The 21,871-nt window shown below is 38.3% G+C and overlaps 1 protein-coding gene and 1 pseudogene across 3 annotated transcripts in view; one reads left to right on the top strand and one right to left on the bottom strand.

Annotated features, from left to right (window-relative positions):
* The window catches only part of STK3 (serine/threonine kinase 3), a 339,589-nt gene that overhangs the window by 164,472 nt on the left and 153,246 nt on the right, over nt 1-21,871 (bottom strand). The gene's annotated exons all lie outside the window — the stretch shown is intronic.
* On the top strand, nt 6,886-8,045 carry LOC101009329 (annotated as a pseudogene).

Raw genomic sequence — 21,871 nt, forward strand, 5'->3', positions numbered from 1 at the left:
CCTGTTAGAAGTGGGGAAAGAATCCGCAGCCTAGAAGACTTAACAGAAGCCTGAGTATAAAGCAAGAAAATAGCTGTAGACAGAATCACATGAAAAAGTGACTATACAGGAAAAGGTGCCATTCAATGAGAAAAGGGGGAAAAGGATCACTGAAGGAAAGAAACACTCTCTTCCCTCCCTTCCCAAAAAAGGTAGAAATACAATCAAATGTTTCAGAGCAGGGATCAGGAAAACTTCGGCCCACATGCCAAATCTAACCAACTGCCTGTTTTGGCAAATGAAGTTTTATGGGAACACAGCCACACTCATTCATTTATGTGCTGTCTATATGGCTACTTTCACATTATAATGGAAAAGCTGAACGACTGCAACAGAGACCATATGACTTGTAAAGACTAAAATATTTACTATCTGGCCCTTCAAAGAAAAAAGGCCCTGCTTTAGGAGGTCAGGGGTAAGAAGGGGACTGAGATGAGGCCATTGGATTTGATAGTAAGTGATCTCTGGCAAATATGAAGAAACAATTTAAAAGAAGTTTAAAAGAAAGTAAATGTATTTTAATGAAGTAGAGACAATGAGGATAAGGTATTCTTTCAAACAGCCTCTAGGAACAAAGGAAGACTACACGCAAGTCTGCATGGGGAAATAAGAAATTTTCTTGATCTCACCAATCTTACTCCCCTTGGATTAAACTCTCTCTTTAATCACCAACCAAACAGCCTCCCAAACTAGAAACTTCAGAATTTTGGTAAGTGATTCTAGCTCCACACTGCTTTCCATATCCTCAGTTCCAGGTGCAATGCTTAGTATACAAAAGATAGTGTTTGTTGAATAAACAATTTAAGAGTACAGAAGGTAGAGAGAAAAGATTGAGAAGAGAGAAAAAAATTCTGTCCCCACTTCATACCTGGAAAAACCTTCCATGCTACCTCTAAAGGCTATGTAGCTTGGACTCAAGTCTTAAGACTCATCATAGGCCGGGCGCAGTGGCTCATGCCTGTAATCCCAACACTTTGGGAGACTGAGTCCAGTGGATCACTTGAACTCAGGGGTTCGAGACCAGCCTGGCCAACATGGAAAACCCCGTCTCTACTAAAAATACAAAAATTAGCCGGGCACAGTGGCATGTGCCTATAATCCCAGCACTTTGAGAGACAGAGACAGGTGGATCACGTCAGGAGTTCAAGACCAGCCTGGCCAACATGATGAAACCCTGTCTCTACCAAAAATACAAAAATTAGCCAGGCATGGTGGCATGTGCCTATAATCCCAGCTACTTGGGAGGCTGAGACAGGAAAATTGCTTGAACCCAGGAAGCAGAGGTTGCAGTGAGCCGAGATCGTGCCACTGCACTCCAGTCTGGGTGACAGAGGGAGTTGCACCAAAAAAAAAAAAAAAAAAAAAGGTCTGGTTATTTAAAAGAGCCTGAGACTCCTCCCCTTTCTCTTGCTCCTGCTATCACCATGTGACATACTCATGCCCCCACTGCCTCAGGAAGTAAAAACTTCCCGAGGCCTCAACAAAAGCCAAGCAGATGCTAGCACCATGCTTGTATGGCCTGTAGAACTGTGGGCCAATTAAACCTCTTTTCTTTATAAATTACCCAGCTTCAGGTATTTCTTTATAGCAATGCTAAAACAAGCTAACACACACACACCAAAGCCTAAGATTTACATCTATGTTTCCTACAAAAAATGTTATAGATTTAGCTGTTAAATTTAGGTCTTTGGTGCATTTTGAATTAACATTTTTATATCGTATGAGGTAGGAGTCTAATTTCATTTTTGTACATGTGGATATCTAATTGTGCCAGCACATTATGTTGTTTTAACAGCAAATGAGAAAATATATAAGATAATTTGATACTACAAATACTTGTGGTTGTTAAAATTCAGGTACTAAGCAAACAGCTCAGTAGGATACTACAACAAACATGTAACTAATTCTCCTGTCTCTAGTTTCTCCTTCAATATCTGTTTTATATCTGTTTAAAACACAGTCCAGTAACGCAACAACTCTACATAAAACTAAAGATACCTACTCCTGACAGAATTAGAATTTCTGGAAATTGTAAGACAGAACTTGCCCCTGATTTTTCCAGTTTATACAAGCTATCCACAATACTTTGCTCATGGCCTCTTCCCTGTCTTTTCAATTTTCCAGGCTCATCTCTTACCATTTGTTGTCAACCACTTGGTCTGGCCATACAATGTTACTAGACACATCCAATGTGAAGTACTCTTGAAAGACTCTGTAGATTCCTCATGCTAGATTTGGCTTTCCTTACCCTGGGGCTTCTCTGAAGCAGAAAGAATTTTATTTATCCCTACATTCAAGAGACCAGCAGAGTGCCCAACACAAAGCAGGTGTTTCACAAATACTTGCTAAGTTAAAGGAATACACAGGCAGGCATGGTGGCTCACATTTGTAATCCCAGCACTTTGGGAGGCAGAGGTGGGAGGATCACTTGAGGCCAAGAGTTAGAAACTAGCCTGGGCAAAATAGCACAACCCCATCTCTACAAAAGCAAAATTTTAAAAATTAGCCAGTCCTGGTGGTATGTGCCTATGCTCGCAGCTACTCAGGAGGCTGGGGCAGAAGAACAGCTTGAGGCCAGGAGTTCAAGACAGCAGTGAGCTATGATCAGACCACTGTACTCTAGCCTGGGCAACAGAGGAAGATCCTGTCTCCACTTCCCTCCGCACTCCAAAAAAAAGGAATGTGCCTATAATTGGAAGACAGTGATGAAGTTAAAGGAATAACGTAGACCAAGGTGACAGGTTTGGAAAACATTAAATCATCTTGTTTGGCAGGAAAATTGTCTATATAGGGGGATGTTGAGAGAAGGCTGGAAACCTGAGTGGGACAGCAAGAGTAAAGGCCAAGTGAGGAATTTGTAGAGTAATAGTTTTTTAGGGTAACTTGATGGATTTTTAGACACAGATTATACCACTTCTCTTTTCCCCCAATAATAGATTTGTGACTTTGGCTAAATTATGTGACTCAGAAAAGACTCAAGTACTTCATACACAAAATTAGCCTACCCTCTTTAGTATGATAGGCTCAGCTGGTAGGCCTATCACCCTAGACACAGAAGAAAAAAAATTCATGCTATAATAAGGAAACTTGACAGTCATTTACAAGAGTTTACCAACTTTTGAGCAGTGAAATCTATTTTCCAAATAAACTCATACATGGAACCCTAGTACAGAATCCTTTTTTAAACTCACAATAATTGAAAGCGGCATGAAAAACACTGGAGGCCCCACACACCCACCTTCCTTCCTCTCACAAACATTAGTTCATATACTCAAGTGAACTTCAAATCAAATATGGGGAACCCTAAAGCACTATTTAGAACACGGTCAAAAGTTTACTAATCTAGAAGGATCCAGGTAAAGTCATACAATCAAGACTCCCCTTTGTGGCTATTGATAACGAAAATAAATGCTAGGGAGGAAACAAAGAAAAAAACTAAAGATGGAAAGGAAGTCCTACCATAATTTTCCTGACCAGACCAATGCAGGGCATAAACTAGGATGGTAGTATTAAAAACACAGAAGTCAAGCAAATATAACATACAGAAACAATTTTTACTTTGTTTTCCATATTCTTGATGGGAACCCTGCTGATTCAGGAGAGACTGCCCCTCCAAAGGCTAGCTACTTCTTAGACAGCAAACTACCCCTCCTTGAGTGCTTTTCACATGCAAACCACTCAATCTAAAACTACCTCCCATCCATCCCCAATATTCAGCTCTCAAAGAACTCTTATATTTTGGGATTATTAGAATAGTCCCCTGTTCTAACAATCACGCCAGGGCCAGGTATCAAACAACTTGGGGGCTGCTCTTATATGTGAATATGTCGAGATTATTAAAATCAGTCAATTCTCCTTACGCTGCCTCGCCTGTTCCTTCTCACTAAAATCATGATAAAGGCTCTCCCCGATGATTTCCCTAGATATTTCTGCCTCCTAACCAACCCTGGTGCTTCCCTATGAGCACTATGTGGCGTGGCATATATGCCACCCTATCTGATGTGCCATGCCCTCTCTGCTTAGAAACTGTATCAATCTTTTCAATGGCAGTTGTCTCCTGACCTATTAGTTTCACCATGTTTGAATAATAATAATATAAACTACATTTTAAAAAGAGTTCAGAACCAAGCACCAAACAAACAGCATGTGTTGAGAGAATAAAACATGAAGTATTAAGAAACAGCATGGCCGGGCATGGTGGCTCATGCCTGTAATCCCAGCACTTTGGGAGGCTAAGGCAAGAGGACTGCTTGAGCCCACGTGTTCGAGACCAGCCTGGGCAACACAACAAGACCCAATCTCCACAAAAAATTTAAAAAATTAGCAGGGGTGGTGGCACATGCCTGTAGTTGCAGCTACTTGGGAGGCCAAGGTGGGAGAATCACTTGAGCCTGGGAGGTCAGGGCTACAGTGAACCCTCATGGCACCACTGTACTCCAGCCTGGGTGACAGAGAGGGATTGTCTCAAAAAAAATAAAAAATAAAATAAAAATAGTAATAATAATAAACAGTATGAAGATGAGATTTTCTAGTTATGAGAAATGCCAAAGCAGAATATGTTTTAAGAGATAAACCTGACATAAAGTAAATATGTCTTTTTTTAAATTAAAACACATTAACTATGAATATGTTTAACATCATTTATCTTCATCATTCAAGATATCTGAGCCAAAAACCTAGGCCAATAATCCTTGACTCTCATTTACATTCCACATTTAGATCATCAGAATATACAAATATCCAGAATCTGGCCACATCTCAACAACTTTACCTTTACTACCCTGGTTCAAGCCACCATCATCTCTTACCTGAACTACTGAAGAAGTAACCTCCTCACTATTCACCTGGCTTCCATTCTTGTCTTGCTACAATACCTTCTCAATGAAGAATGAGCCCTTTAAATCACAGTCAGACCATACCATTCCTCTGCTCGAAACCCTGCAATGGTTTCCTGTTTCACTCAGGGTAAAAGTTAAAGGTCCTGCTGTGGTTTAAGAAGGCTCTAAGTGATCTGTTCCCCTGCCATCCCTCTGATCTCATCTCCTACTTCTTTCACCATCATATCCAGCTCCAGCCACTTAAACCTCCTTACTGTTTCTAAAACATCAAACACAGTCACACATCAGTTTCCTCTGACTAGAACATTCTTTCCCCAGAAATCTGCATTGCTCATTTACTTACCTTCTTTACATCTCTACTATAAGTCACCTTATTAGACAGGCCTTTCTTGACCATCCTACATATAATATCACAAACATATCTGTCATTCTGTATCCCTCTTACCTTGCTTTTTCTTCATAGCAGTTAACAGTATCTGATATGTTATGGTTTTCGTTTTTTTGTGTTTTTTTTTTCCCGAGACAGAATCTTACTCTGTCTCCCAGGCTAGAGGGCAGTGGCACGACCTCAGCTCACTGCAATCTCCGCCTCCTGGGTTCAAGCAATTCTCCTGCCTCAGCCTCCAAAGTATGGGACTACAGGCGTGCACCACTATACCCGCCTAATTTTTGTATTTTTAATAGAGAACAGGTTTCACTGTGTTGGTCAGGCTGGTCTCCAACTCCTGACTTTGGGTGATCCACCCGCCTCAGCCTCCCAAAGTGCTGGGATTACAGGCATGGGCCACCACGCCCAGTTTTTTGTATGTAATTTACTGTCTCTCCCCATTACAAATAGGCACCTAAGAGGCTGGAACTTTGTTTCATTCACTGCTGTGTATGAGTGCCTAAAACAGTGTCTGAGCAGGCACTCAGTAAATATGAAATAAATAAATATACCAAGAATTTGGCCTTTCTGAGGGATTTACACTTGCACTGCTCAAAAATCCATAAACCTAGCAAAGAGACAAAACTGGTTCACTAGTGTTAATATATAAAAATGTAAAAATAAAAATATAGTCTTCTAAGAAAGATGGAAGGCTTGACAGTAAATGATTAACTACCAAAAGAATAAAGTATAAATGAGAGATTGGCAACCATATGAACTCACCTCAAGAGAATAACAGATACCTACAAATGAACATGTGAAAAACTTTATAATAAAACTATATAATTAAGCACAGAGAATAAGACTATCTTGCCAAGATTTGCTAACTTGGCAAACATCCATATTAAACTCAGCTTCCCCAATTCCAGATACAAATGGAATTGTGAATTTGGCAATTCACTGGAGAGAAAGACTGCATTACAATCTAGGTTCACATTAAAGTTACCTCATTCTTCTCAACTTAGATCTGACCCAGAGGAAAATTTTTAACAGATTCTATTGGACATGTGCCATACTATAGTCAGTGAAGTTCAAAATTAACATTTTAGATGTTAACCTAAATGATTTGTTTTGTTTTCCTAAAACTAAACTGTACTAAAAAAATGCATTATGAGTATAAAATGAATTATTTTAAACAATATTTTGTCAAAGAAAAAGCAATTTATAACACCAGTCCTTCCCTCGTATTTTGATTTCATTCATGTAATGCCTCACCCATGGCTGAACACATGGTAGCACTCAAGCTGTTCACTGATAAGAGAGAGATAATATTCTTTCCTTCAAGGTTTATTCAATATAGATATGTCCACCTCAACCTTCCCAGTTATTAAAAAAAAAGCAAACGAAAATTATGCACCCTAAATTTGTATATAAATGTATTAATCATTTATTTAACAATTAGTATGTCATAAAGCATAGTTTAGATATCGAAGACACAAAATAAAAATTGCACATGCTGCTATCAATAAATTCATAACGTGGTAGGGAAGTCATATAAACTATAATAGAAAATGATAACTTCTATGATCTTGGGGTACACAGGATGCAAAGGAAGCCCAGAGGAAAAGTTCCCAAGACAGAATGCGTAGAAGAAAGATGGGAGAAAATGCAGGCACAAAGTAACACTGAGAAGAGGGCAGAGGTAAACCTAACGCTACCTACAAATGATAGTATGGCTAAAGGAAAGGAAATGTCACATGAATAAAGACGTATGCAGAGCCCAGGGCCTTACATGACACCCTTAAAAATTTGGCTGTTAAACGGGAGGATCTTAAGTAAGACAGTAATATGAGCTGTGTTTCATTTAAGATGGTCAATCTAACAGTATCATGAAGTTTACTTTAGAAAGGAGATTGAGACTGCAGATTATTAAATCAGTCGGTACTGATCCAGAAGAAGGTAGAATGGTGGCAGCGGTGGTGGCTTTGGCAGCTCAGGACTGAGTGCAAGTAACAGAATAGGCACGATTCTCCAGAGGCTCTTCAGGTTCTCCTCTGTCTTTCGGTCAGCAGTCTCAGTCCGTTTGCAGAGGAACATTGGTGTTACAGCAATGGCGTTTAATAAGGAACTTGATCCTGTACAGAAACTCTCCATGTATAAGGTTAGAGAATACAAATCTAAGTGACAGACAACAGGAGGATCTGTTGATACTGATCCAGAGTACCAGCAAGAGCCGGAGAGGAAGCTTTTTAAGCTCAAGCAAATGTATGGTAAAGCAGACATGAATACATTCCCTAACTTCAAATTTGAAGATCCCAAATTTGAAGTCATCAAAAAACCCCAGGCCTGAAGAAATAAAGTAAAATTAATCTGGTAAGTTGTCAAGGGTTAGCAGTACAACTAGCTAGAAGTTTCAGAATAAACATACATTCACAACTGTCAAGTGTTCTTTTAGTCTCGATTCCAAATAAATTATTTGGTGATGTGGAGTATTAAAAAATCTGGAAGGAAAAATAAAGATGTGGATGAAAAGAAGGGGATATTACTTGAGAGATATTGGGAAAGTTATAGATATCGGAACTGGTGAATAATGAAAACTTGAATCAACTCAGTGGCAGTGGAGCTGGACAGGAAGGCGGGAAGGAAACATCAACAGGACCTGGTGACTGATTAAGGGCAGAAGATTGGGCCAGACACAGTGGCCTGCAATGCCAGCACTTTGGGAGGCCAAGGCAGGCAGATTACTTGAGTCCAGGAGTTTAAGACCAGCCTGGGCAACATGGTGAAACCCTGTCTCTAAAAGAAAAAATATATATACATACAAAAATTAACCAGGGGTGGTGGTGCATGCCTGTAGACCCAACTACCTGGGAGACTGAGGTGGGAGGATCACTTGAACCCAGGAAGCAAAGGTTCCAGTGAGTGGAGATCACGCCACTGCACTCCAGTCTGGGTGACAGAGTGAGACCCTTTCTCAAAATAAAATAAAAAATAAAGGCGGAAGATTGGACAGAAGGAGGATACTCTTGGTTAATGGCATCACCACCCAACCAGTTGCCTCAAATATACAGTTGGTTCAGATATAAAGGGAGAAACAAGTCTGATGAAAAAACAGTGAAAACAACTTGGAGATACTGGATTTGAATTATTTCAAAATAGTAAAGAAAAGAAAATGATATAAGCAGATTATTAGAAATAAGTCTAGAACTCAAGACAGAGATAAAAGCTGGAGGAAAGCCAGGGAATGGTGATCTCCTAGAAATCAAAAAAGGTAAGAGATTTAACAAACAGAGAATGGTTACCAATGCCAAATAGGAGTAAAGGTGTTAAGAATGTCAGTAGGGTGGTAGGGAAGACACAGTCAAAGTCTGTTCAGGGGTAAATGAAAGGCAAGTGGGCAAATGGAAGCAGTAAGTATCCATTAGTCTTTTTATATGTGGCTCTGAAAGAAAGGGGTAAGACAGCAGTAAAGAACTGTTCTCTACTGCTGTCTTTCAGAGCCTTTCTTTCAGAGTCACATATAAAGCAATTCACTAGAACCTCCACTTCCTGGGTTCAAGTGATCCTCTCACCTCAGCCTCCCAAGTAGCTGGGACTACAGGCATGCGTTTTCTATAGTATTTTGAGATAATTCAAATCCAGTATCTCCAAGTTGTTTTCACTGTTTTTTCATTCTCCCAAAGGAGAATTGTTTGTCTCCTAAATCAAGGAGCATGTGAGCCTGTGAAGTTCCATAGCAGAGAGGAAATAAGTGATGGGTAGGAGAAAAAAAAAACAAGAAGGAAGAGGCATACCCTTCTATAATACTACAGCCAGAAAAGGGTAAAATGAGGCCCCAAAGTTCAGGCATATGTATATGGCCATTTAACTAGGACTTTTTAAGCAATAAGCATGCTGTGCTTAGGCTATCTCAGCACTATTGTTAAATGTTTTAATTATGTAATTTTTGATACTTTTGATACTTTTAATTTGTAACTTTTGATAACTTTGATACATTCATGTTATCATATGTTGTAATTATTGTTGTTACTATTACATTTTCTCTATATAGCACTATGTATGGGGCAACATACTAAGTAGCTTTACAAAAATTATTTCTTTTAATCCTTACCAAAATTCTATGAGGAAGTATTTCTCCATTTTATATATGAGAAAACTGAGGGATAGAAAGGTTAAATAACTTGCCCTCAAATACTCAGCAAATAAAGGACAGAGTTGAAAATGGAACCCGGGCAGTCTAGCTCCAAAGCCTATGATCTTAACCATCAAGTTATGCTACCTCTTTTCAGGTGGATAAAGAATACTTTTGGTTACTAACTTAATCTGAAGACAACTATTCTCTAGCAGGAAATATTTCTAATTTTACAATCCATGTAGGAGAAAATTGAGTTTACTGATCAGAAACTTGCTAGACTACATTATTAAGTAAAAAAACACACAGAATTAAAAGTAATATTATTTAAAACATCCGTACATTTTTAATCTATATAAACATGTACACATAATAATAGTTCTCATCTATATAAATATGTACATATAACAATTGTTCTTAAATTTTACCATGCATCAGAATTTCTTGGCGGGCTTGTTCAAATGCAGACTGCTGAACCCCTACTTCAAACTCCAATCTTTCCCTATTATTTACAAAATAAAGTACAACTTCTTCTCAGCATGGCTTACCTCTGGCCATGAGGCATTGTCTAATTATTCATCTTTCAATATGTTTTTAGTACATTACCTATTTTTTTAATGCTTTCCCTAATACAACCCTTCCTAATAAAGCCATATATTCCTTCTACGATTCCAAAGCACCTCTAAAATAGTAAAAAACAGAACAACAATGATAATAATATCAATTAACTCTGTGGGGCATTCCCCAAGGAATGAATTACCTCATTCAATCCTCATAACAACTTCTCAGGATAAAGATTATAATTATTCTCACTGTATATATGGGAAAAATATGTGTTAAAGACAAAAAGTACAAGGCACTCCAAGATTATAATACGAAGATCTAACCTGTTTATGGTTATTGTACTGGCAGTGTCCTATTACAAGAGTATAAGTTACACAGACTATGAATTTCAGGATGCCAAATAATTCCATTTCAAAATGACACTTTCAAAATCAAATTAATTAATTATAAGACCAAAGTCATATAGTTAAAATTTAAAACACATTATTTAAAATGAAATTTAAATTTGTCAGCTCTTTTTTTTTCCCTTAGCAAATGGAGCTATTACCCATCTGACACAGAATGTAATAAATATAAACTATCCAAAACTAATAAAATAGCATTTGAAAATGTCCTTGCAATATTGTTCATGATAAAGGTAAAATAATATGCCAAGTTCCTGACAATCCTAGTAGTGCATAAAGTACTTCCCTTTTGGACAATGCTAACTTTCTTATGATTGAATTAGATCCATGACTTAATATACATCATTTGTAAGATTTTTTTTTTTTTTTTTTTACAAAAAGCAGACTTCTTTCATAGTAAATTTCAAAACGAAAACCAATATTTTTTTTACAGAGGAAAAATGCCTAAAAGTCCAAATACTGATCTTACAAAGAGACATGAAAGGTAAAATCAAGTATGAACCAGGCCTGGATCCCCATATCTTCAGTTTCTATTTATCAAACAGAAAAATCTTTCCAACTTTCTCCTTTCCTGTATAAGACCAAAACTATGCAATATTCTGTTTGTATTACAATTACACTAATTCAATGCAGGTCACTTGCTTTTTACTGAGTCCAGATGACATTCAGTAAACTAAACATGGGCCAATTAGTTTAAAAAAAAAAGGAGGAAAAGAAAAAAGGAAGAAAGGAGTGTGTTCTGATTGCCTTTGGGTAGGTCATACAGTGGCTACAGAGCATCACAGCCTGAACCTCATTTTGGCTAACACCAACCATACGGCTAACATTAAGGACCAGCATTTTTTATTCCTTTCAGATTTCTCACATTTGGAAATTCCAATTTAAATACATTTTCTGGTGAAAGTGAGGACAGCACTCCTGCATAATATCAGTTTTCCCCTAATTCAACTCCAATGTCTTATTTTGGAGCTACTAAAATGGAGTCTGCATAATGTCTAAAAAAGTATAATAATCCTTTTGAACCAGTTTATGTATTACAGTTATAAATGAGCAAATGAAACTGATGATTTAGCTGACACAAACCCACACAAAAAAAGATGGTCTAAAGCCATGAAGTTTCAACATCAATGTTTGTAATCTCAAATCAACCTGAACCATCATACAATTAGATATATGATAAACTAAGTAACAGAAATATTCATAACTAAAAGCAGTATTATTTTTAAATATCTTATTAGGTGTTGGCACCCAACATTTTCTTATAATCTATCATGTAAAGAAATCTGTTTTACTATTCCTTTTAAACTCTCTACTCATGCTACTTTAGTTGTATTTCTAGAAATAAATAATAAACTCTCTGTTCACCAATTTTTTTGGCTAAGAAACTTTTTAAAAGTTATAATGTAACTAAGTTAAAATGTACATATAATCATAATTTGATATCAGACTGCTTTCATACAAAAAACCTACATTAATTCCTCAAGTAAATTTATACTTTATCAATTGTTGGTATTTTAAATTAAAAAGTACTCAAAAGAAACTATTCATTCACCAATATTACAAAAATGGAAGTCTCCAAATATGTAAACTAGCTTGATTTTTAGATTTGTTACTTATTTAGTCTAATTTTTTTAAACTTGCCTAAATTTAACTGAAGAATATTATGTTCCTGCAAGTGTTCACGAATACAAAGATACAGTAATGAAGATGGAAATTATTTACTCTAACAATTCTGACTGCATGACTGTTAAATCACTTACATACGGTCAAATGATCTACAAGGAAGCAGGGAGGTCCTGAAATTGTGTACTCATATCCATTTTCAACTACTGCACAGGTGACACAACCAATCAAGGCATTACTGAAACAGAATGGGAATAGAAAGCACTTAGTGAATAAAAGTGACTTCTTTAGACAAAAATGTAGAGGTTAGCTTGTGACCAAGGTGGAAGAAACAACAGCACCATTCCTCCCATTGTTTGTTCATATTAAGAGAAAAGTGAGACCAATAAGAGGCAAAGGACAGAGGACAGCAACACCAGCAAAGAGTCAGGCAGCAGTGGGGTCAGAGCACAAGAACAATATTAACAGTTAAACATGGAGCACAGAAGGGGTGGTTTAAATGTCAGTTTTACCCAACTATTTATAGGACAGTTCTTACATATCACTGAATCAATAAGCACTATTCCCAAAAGCTTGGAAATAAATGTTACAATGAAATGTTGGTTATGTAAAAATCTTATTCAATGCAGTAATTACTATTTAGAAAAGAGCAAATATAGTAAATATTAAGTAAAAATTAATAATAATTAAAATGGGCTTATGGTCTGAAATATAATAGGACATATGATGGGAAAGGATTACTGTTCTAACAACTATGCATAAAGCTGTGAAAAGCCAACAGTTATATTAATCTGTAGAAACAGTACTCTAAAAATTACAATAGGGAGATATAGTTTTATTTTTTTTCTTTTTACACAAGGTCTTATTCTGTCACCCACACTGGAGTGCAGTGGCATGATCATGGCTCACTGCAGTCTCAACCTCCTAGGCTCAACCGATCCTCTCAACTCAGGTTCCTGAGTAGCTGGGACTACAAGAGCACACCACCACACCCAGCTAATTGTTTTTGTATGTTTTGTAGAGACAGGGTTTTGCCATGTTGCCCAAGCTGGTCTGAAATTCCTGGGCTCAAGCGATCCACCCACCTCAGTCTCCCAAAGTGCTGGGATTATAGGCATGAAGTACCATGCCCGGTCCAATATGGATATTAATCCTCCTGAAATAGATGGGATTTTAAAATGCAATACTCAGTTTCAATGTTGAAATGTGCTCTTCTTTGACTGAAGATGACATGACACTGTGAAAGCTTTCTTCTAACAAGGGAATTTTTAGGCCTTCACACAACAAGTTTTCATAATGTTTACTACTTTCAATAAGCTTCATGACTATTGATGCTTTGGGGAAAATTTATTTTTTGTTTCTTCATTTGCTTTTCAAAACCAAAGGCATACAGTAATAATTCATTATGCTTTTACAACCAGGTTTCATCTGATGTCAATGTTATCTTTCATATATTTTTAAGTGTTTTTCCATGTTAACGTGAAGGTGTGTTTCTTAACTTTACATAGCAAGAAACAAAGACACGCCTTTGTTCAGTTTAAATATTTTGGCTCCTGGCCAGGCGTGGTGGCTCACGCCTGTAATCCCAGCACTTTGGGAGGCTGAGACAGATGGATCACCTGAGGTCAGGAGTTCAAGACCAGTCTGGCAAACATGGTGAAACCCCATGTTTACTAAAAATACAAAAATTAGCTGGGCTTGGTGGTGTATATTTGTAATCCCAGCTGCTTGAGAGGCTGAGGCAGGAGTTATTTGTTATGTGTTATATGTTATTCCATATTCCCTATTCTATTCTATTCTACTCATTCAGAGACAGGATCTCACTGCATCACTCAGGCTGGAGTGCAGTGGCGCGATCACGGTTCACTGCAGTCTCGACCTCCTGGGCTCAAGTGATTCTCCCACCTCAGTCTCCCAAGTAGCTGGGACTACAGGCACAAACCACTATGCCAGGCTAATTTTTGTATTGTAGACACAGGGTTTCACCACGTTGTCCAGACTGGTCTAGAACTCCTGAGCTCAAGTGATCTGCCTGCCTTGGCCTCCCAAAGTGCTGGGAATACAGGCTTGAGCAACTATGCCTGGTCTCCATATTCATTTTATTCAAAAGAATTTTATACACAAAATTATGGCAAAATTTCAAATAAGAATATACTCTTTTGTAGTTCTATAATCTAGTGGAAAAATGTGACATAAAAAATGTAAACGTTAATGATATACTAGTGGAGGGCTCCTCATATTCAATTAACTTTGATTTTATTCTCAATTTATTTTATACTACCATTCTTCTTACGAACATATCTTCAACACTTTCATTGTACCAATAAGCAATACAATAATCAACAATTTGCATTCATTATTAAAGTATTAAATTTAAAACACCAAAGCACCTACTTGAAAGGAACATTCCAATATACTTTAATTATTCTTGGTCATTTGCTCATGTTTCCTTAAATATAAATACAGTATACCTAACAAATAATAAGCATAATTATAAATATTACCACATTTTACAATTCTTTATTCCAATAAAGAAAACATATGCTCAAATAATGGAATTTAACTATAAAATCTATTTTTTAGCTCACTGAAAAAACATAAAAAAGGGATGATTAAACTATTTACCTGTCTTAAATATTTAAGAGGATATGTTTAGTTATACTACTATATTTATATGTTATATAAACTATATATTAATGCATTTATATACTATAGTAATATGTATTTATATACTATAAAAATATAATACTATATATACTACTGGCTTTCTAAATACATTCCTAATTTCCTTTATTTACTACTTTAACTTTGTAGTTTATAATTTACAAATTTCCCAGCATTATATCTTCCCCACAAGATTTCCCTTTCTACTGGCTACTAACATACAATGTTTAAGGACTAATTAATCATAGATTGGTTAATGAATCTACAAAATACTTAGATCTTTTATTTCCATTTTTCTTTCCTGCTAACTGACTTTTGACCATGTTAGTGTTTATTAAGCTAAAGATCCAAATTAGCTAAATTCTTGCCCTCTCAAATAGGAGGTAGTCTAAAACAAAGGTGTTGGCTGACTGCAAGTTCTGGTGGAATTTACCTATTAATCAGTTCTACACCATTTTGTCAAATCTGACCCAATATAGTGCCAAAAGAACATTCTTAAATATTAAGACTTCTATCTTTGGCATATAAGATTCATTCATCCAACAAATATATACTGAGTAACTACTATAGGCCAAGCACTGTTCTAGTGCTTAACATATATTAGTGAACAAAAGAAATAAGAAATTCCTGCCCTCATGTTGCCAATTTACCAACCCTGTGCTGCGCTCCACACCAAAAATACAAAATTGAAGATACTACGTCTTACTTAAAGAATATTTAACCTGGGGGCGGAGCAAGATGGCCGAATAGGAACAGCTCCAGTCTCCAACTCCCAGTGCCAGCGACACAGAAGACCGGTGATTTCTGCATTTTCAACTGAGGTACTGGGTTCATCTCACTGGGGAGTGCCGGACGATCGGTGCTGGTCAGCTGCTGCAGCCCGACCAGCGAGAGCTGAAGCAGGGCGAGGCATCGCCTCACCTGGGAAGCGCAAGGGGGAAGGGAATCCCTTTTCCTAGCCAGGGGAACTGAGACACACAACACCTGGAAAATCGGGTAACTCCCACCCCAATATTGCGCTTTAAGCAAACAGGCACACCAGGAGATCATATCCCACACCTGGCCGGGAGGGTCCCACGCCCACGGAGCCTCCCTCATTGCTAGCACAGCAGTCTGTGATCTACCGGCAACGCAGCAGCGAGGCTGGGGGAGGGGCGCCCGCCATTGCTGAGGCTTAAGTAGGTAAACAAAGCTGCTGGGAAGCTCCAACTGGGTGGAGCTCACAGCAGCTCAAGGAAACCTGCCTGTCTCTGTAGACTCCACCTCTGGGGACAGGGCACAGCTACACAACAACAACAACAACAACAACAAAGCAGCAGAAAACTCTGCAGACGCAAACGACTCTGTCTGACAGCTTTGAAGAGAGCAGTGGATCTCCCAACACGGTGGCTGAGATCTGAGAACGGACAGACTGCCTGCTCAAGTGGGTCCCTGACCCCTGAGTAGCCTAACTGGGAGACATCCCCCACTAGGGGCAGTCTGACACCCCACACCTCACAGGGTGGAGTATACCCCTGAGAGGAAGCTTCCAAAGCAAGAATCAGACAGGTACACTCGCTGTTCAGAAATATTCTATCTTCTGCAGCCTCTGCTGCTGATACCCAGGCAAACAGGGTCTGGAGTGGACCTCAAGCAATCTCCAACAGACCTACAGCTGAGGGTCCTGACTGTTAGAAGGAAAACTATCAAACAGGAAGGACACCTACACCAAAACCCCATCAGTACATCACCATCATCAAAGACCAGAGGCAGATAAAACCACAAAGATGGGGAAAAAGCAGGGCAGAAAAGCTGGAAATTCAAAAAATAAGAGCACATCTCCCCCGGCAAAGGAGCGCAGCTCATCGCCAGCAACGGATCAAAGCTGGACGGACAATGACTTTGACGAGATGAGAGAAGAAGGCTTCAGTCCATCAAATTTCTTAGAGCTAAAGGAGGAATTACGTACCCAGCGCAAAGAAACTAAAAATCTTGAAAAAAAAGTGGAAGAATTGACGGCTAGACTAATTAATGCAGAGAAGGTCATAAACGAAATGAAAGAGATGAAAACCATGACACGAGAAATACGTGACAAATGCACAAGCTTCAGTAACCGACTCGATCAACTGGAAGAAAGAGTATCAGCGATTGAGGATCAAATGAATGAAATGAAGCGAGAAGAGAAACCAAAAGAAAAAAGAAGAAAAAGAAATGAACAAAGCCTGCAAGAAGTATGGGATTATGTAAAAAGACCAAATCTCCGTCTGATTGGGGTGCCTGAAAGTGAGGGGGAAAATGGAACCAAGTTGGAAAACACTCTTCAGGATATCATCCAGGAGAACTTCCCCAACCTAGTAGGGCAGGCCAACATTCAAATCCAGGAAATACAGAGAACGCCACAAAGATACTCCTCGAGAAGAGCAACTCCAAGACACATAATTGCCAGATTCACCAAAGTTGAAATGAAGGAAAAAATCTTAAGGGCAGCCAGAGAGAAAGGTCGGGTTACCCACAAAGGGAAGCCCATCAGACTCACAGCAGATCTCTCGGCAGAAACTCTCCAAGCCAGAAGAGAGTGGGGGCCAATATTCAACATTCTTAAAGAAAAGAATTTTAAACCCAGAATTTCATATCCAGCCAAACTAAGTTTCATAAGTGAAGGAGAAATAAAATCCTTTACAGATAAGCAAATGCTTAGAGATTTTGTCACCACTAGGCCTGCCTTACAAGAGACCCTGAAGGAAGCACTCAACATGGAAAGGAACAACCGGTACCAGCCATTGCAAAAACATGCCAAAATGTGAAGACCATCGAGGCTAGGAAGAAACTGCATCAACTAACGAGCAAAATAACCAGTTAATATCATAATGGCAGGATCAAGTTCACACATAACAATCTTAACCTTAAATGTAAATGGACTAAATGCTCCAATGAAAAGACACAGACTGGCAAACTGGATAAAGAGTCAAGACCCATCAGTCTGCTGTATTCAGGAGACCCATCTCACACGCAGAGACATACATAGGCTCAAAATAAAGGGATGGAGGAAGATTTACCAAGCAAATGGAGAACAAAAAAAAGCGGGGGTTGCAATCCTAGTCTCTGATAAAACAGACTTTAAACCATCAAAGATCAAAAGAGACAAAGAAGGCCATTACATAATGGTCAAGGGATCAATTCAACAGGAAGAGCTAACTATCCTAAATATATATGCACCCAATACAGGAGCACCCAGATTCATAAAGCAAGTCCTTAGAGACTTACAAAGAGACTTAGACTCCCATACAATAATAATGGGAGACTTCAACACTCCACTGTCAACATTAGACAGATCAACGAGACAGAAAGTTAACAAGGATGTCCAGGAATTGAACTCATCTCTGCAGCAAGCAGACCTAATAGACATCTATAGAACTCTCCACCCCAAATCAACAGAATATACATTCTTCTCAGCACCACATCGTACTTACTCCAAAATTGACCATATAATTGGAAGTAAAGCACTCCTCAGCAAATGTACAAGAACAGAAATTATAACAAACTGTCTCTCAGACCACAGTGCAATCAAACTAGAACTCAGGACTAAGAAACTCAATCCAAACCGCTCAACTACATGGAAACTGAACAACCTGCTCCTGAATGACTACTGGGTACATAACGAAATGAAGGCAGAAATAAAGATGTTCTTTGAAACCAATGAGAACAAAGATACAACATACCAGAATCTCTGGGACACATTTAAAGCAGTGTGCAGAGGGAAATTTATAGCACTAAATGCCCACAAGAGAAAGCAGGAAAGATCAAAAATTGACACTCTAACATCGCAATTAAAAGAACTAGAGAAGCAAGAGCAAACACATTCCAAAGCTAGCAGAAGGCAAGAAATAACTAAGATCAGAGCAGAACTGAAGGAGATAGAGACACAAAAAACCCTCCAAAAAATCAATGAATCCAGGAGTTGGTTTTTTGAAAAGATCAACAAAATTGACAGACCACTAGCAAGACTAATAAAGAAGAAAAGAGAGAAGAATCAAATCGACGCAATTAAAAATGATAAAGGGGATATCACCACCGACCCCACAGAAATACAAACTACCATCAGAGAATACTATAAACACCTCTACGCAAATAAACTGGAAAACCTAGAAGAAATGGATAATTTCCTGGACACTTACACTCTTCCAAGACTAAACCAGGAAGAAGTTGAATCCCTGAATAGACCAATAGTAGGCTCTGAAATTGAGGCAATAATTAATAGCCTACCAACCAAAAAAAGTCCAGGACCAGATGGATTCACAGCTGAATTCTACCAGAGGTATAAGGAGGAGTTGGTACCATTCCTTCTGAAACTATTCCAATCAATAGAAAAAGAGGGAATCCTCCCTAACTCATTTTATGAGGCCAACATCATCCTGATACCAAAGCCTGGCAGAGACACAACAAAAAAAGAGAATTTTAGACCAATATCCCTGATGAACATCGATGCAAAAATCCTCAATAAAATACTGGCAAACCGGATTCAACAACACATCAAAAAGCTTATCCACCATGATCAAGTGGGCTTCATCCCTGGGATGCAAGGCTGGTTCAACATTCGCAAATCAATAAACATAATCCAGCATATAAACAGAACCAAAGACAAGAACCACATGATTATCTCAATAGATGCAGAAAAGGCTTTTGACAAAATTCAACAGCCCTTCATGCTAAAAACGCTCAATAAATTCGGTATTGATGGAACGTACCTCAAAATAATAAGAGCTATTTATGACAAACCCACAGCCAATATCATACTGAATGGGCAAAAACTGGAAAAATTCCCTTTGAAAACTGGCACAAGACAGGGATGCCCTCTCTCACCACTCCTATTCAACATAGTGTTGGAAGTTCTGGCTAGGGCAATCAGGCAAGAGAAAGAAATCAAGGGTATTCAGTTAGGAAAAGAAGAAGTCAAATTGTCCCTGTTTGCAGATGACATGATTGTATATTTAGAAAACCCCATTGTCTCAGCCCAAAATCTCCTTAAGCTGATAAGCAACTTCAGCAAAGTCTCAGGATACAAAATTAATGTGCAAAAATCACAAGCATTCTTATACACCAATAACAGACAAACACAGAGCCAAATCATGAATGAACTTCCATTCACAATTGCTTCAAAGAGAATCAAATACCTAGGAATCCAACTTACAAGGGATGTAAAGGACCTCTTCAAGGAGAACTACAAACCACTGCTCAGTGAAATAAAAGAGGACACAAACAAATGGAAGAACATACCATGCTCATGGATAGGAAGAATCAATATCGTGAAAATGGCCATACTGCCCAAGGTAATTTATAGATTCAATGCCATCCCCATCAAGCTACCAATGAGTTTCTTCACAGAATTGGAAAAAACTGCTTTAAAGTTCATATGGAACCAAAAAAGAGCCCGCATCTCCAAGACAATCCTAAGTCAAAAGAACAAAGCTGGAGGCATCACGCTACCTGACTTCAAACTATACTACAAGGCTACAGTAACCAAAACAGCATGGTACTGGTACCAAAACAGAGATATAGACCAATGGAACAGAACAGAGTCCTCAGAAATAATACCACACATCTACAGCCATCTGATCTTTGACAAACCTGAGAGAAACAAGAAATGGGGAAAGGATTCCCTATTTAATAAATGGTGCTGGGAAAATTGGCTAGCCATAAGTAGAAAGCTGAAACTGGATCCTTTCCTTACTCCTTATACGAAAATTAATTCAAGATGGATTAGAGACTTAAATGTTAGACCTAATACCATAAAAATCCTAGAGGAAAACCTAGGTAGTACCATTCAGGACATAGGCATGGGCAAAGACTTCATGTCTAAAACACCAAAAGCAACGGCAGCAAAAGCTAAAATTGACAAATGGGATCTAATTAAACTAAAGAGCTTCTGCACAGCAAAAGAAACTACCATCAGAGTGAACAGGCAACCTACAGAATGGGAGAAAATTTTTGCAATCTACTCATCTGACAAAGGGCTAATATCCAGAACCTACAAAGAACTCCAACAAATTTACAAGAAAAAAACAAACAACCCCATCAAAAAGTGGGCAAAGGATATGAACAGACATTTCTCAAAAGAGGACATTCATACAGCCAACAGACATATGAAAAAATGCTCATCATCACTGGCCATCAGAGAAATGCAAATCAAAACCACAATGAGATACCATCTCACACCAGTTAGAATGGCGATCATTAAAAAGTCAGGAAACAACAGGTGCTGGAGAGGATGTGGAGAAATAGGAACACTTTTACACTGTTGGTGGGATTGTAAACTAGTTCAACCATTATGGAAAACAGTATGGCGATTCCTCAAGGATCTAGAACTAGATGTACCATATGACCCAGCCATCCCATTACTGGGGATATACCCAAAGGATTATAAATTATGCTGCTATAAAGACACATGCACACGTATGTTTATTGCAGCACTATTCACAATAGCAAAGACTTGGAATCAACCCAAATGTCCATCAGTGACAGATTGGATTAAGAAAATGTGGCACATATACACCATGGAATACTATGCAGCCATAAAAAAGGATGAGTTTGCGTCCTTTGTAGGGACATGGATGCAGCTGGAAACCATCATTCTTAGCAAACTATCACAAGAACAGAAAACCAAACACCGCATGTTCTCACTCATAGGTGGGAACTGAACAACGAGATCACTTGGACTCAGGAAGGGGAACATCACACACCGGGGCCTATCATGGGGAGGGGGGAGGGGGGAGGGATTGCATTGGGAGTTATACCTGATGTAAATGACGAGTTGATGGGTGCAGCAGACTAACATGGCACAAGTATACATATGTAACAAACCTGCATGTTATGCACATGTACCCTACAACTTAAAGTATAATAATAATAAATAAATTAAAAAAAAAAAAAAAAAAAAAAAAAGAATATTTAACCTAATTACGGCAAGAAAAAAGTCCTCAATGCAACTTATCATATAATGCTAAAATAGGCATATGTAAACAGTAGCAGAAGCATATATAAAGTGCCATGGAGAGTAGAGAAGAAGAAGCCTCTGTGCAGATGTTATTGAGTACAACATCACAAGGACTATAATTCTCTCTGCCTATAACAATCAAACACACGCATTCCAACTTGAGAACAGATATGCCCAAGACAGTAACACAGCTTTATATCTAACTCTATATTGTCTTTCTCAGAGGTAAATCAAGGTACTGCTTTACAGACCTTCATAATTTATGTCCCC

The sequence above is a fragment of the Papio anubis genome, chromosome 8, assembly GCF_008728515.1.
Source record: "Papio anubis isolate 15944 chromosome 8, Panubis1.0, whole genome shotgun sequence".
Classification (NCBI taxonomy): domain Eukaryota; kingdom Metazoa; phylum Chordata; class Mammalia; order Primates; family Cercopithecidae; genus Papio; species Papio anubis.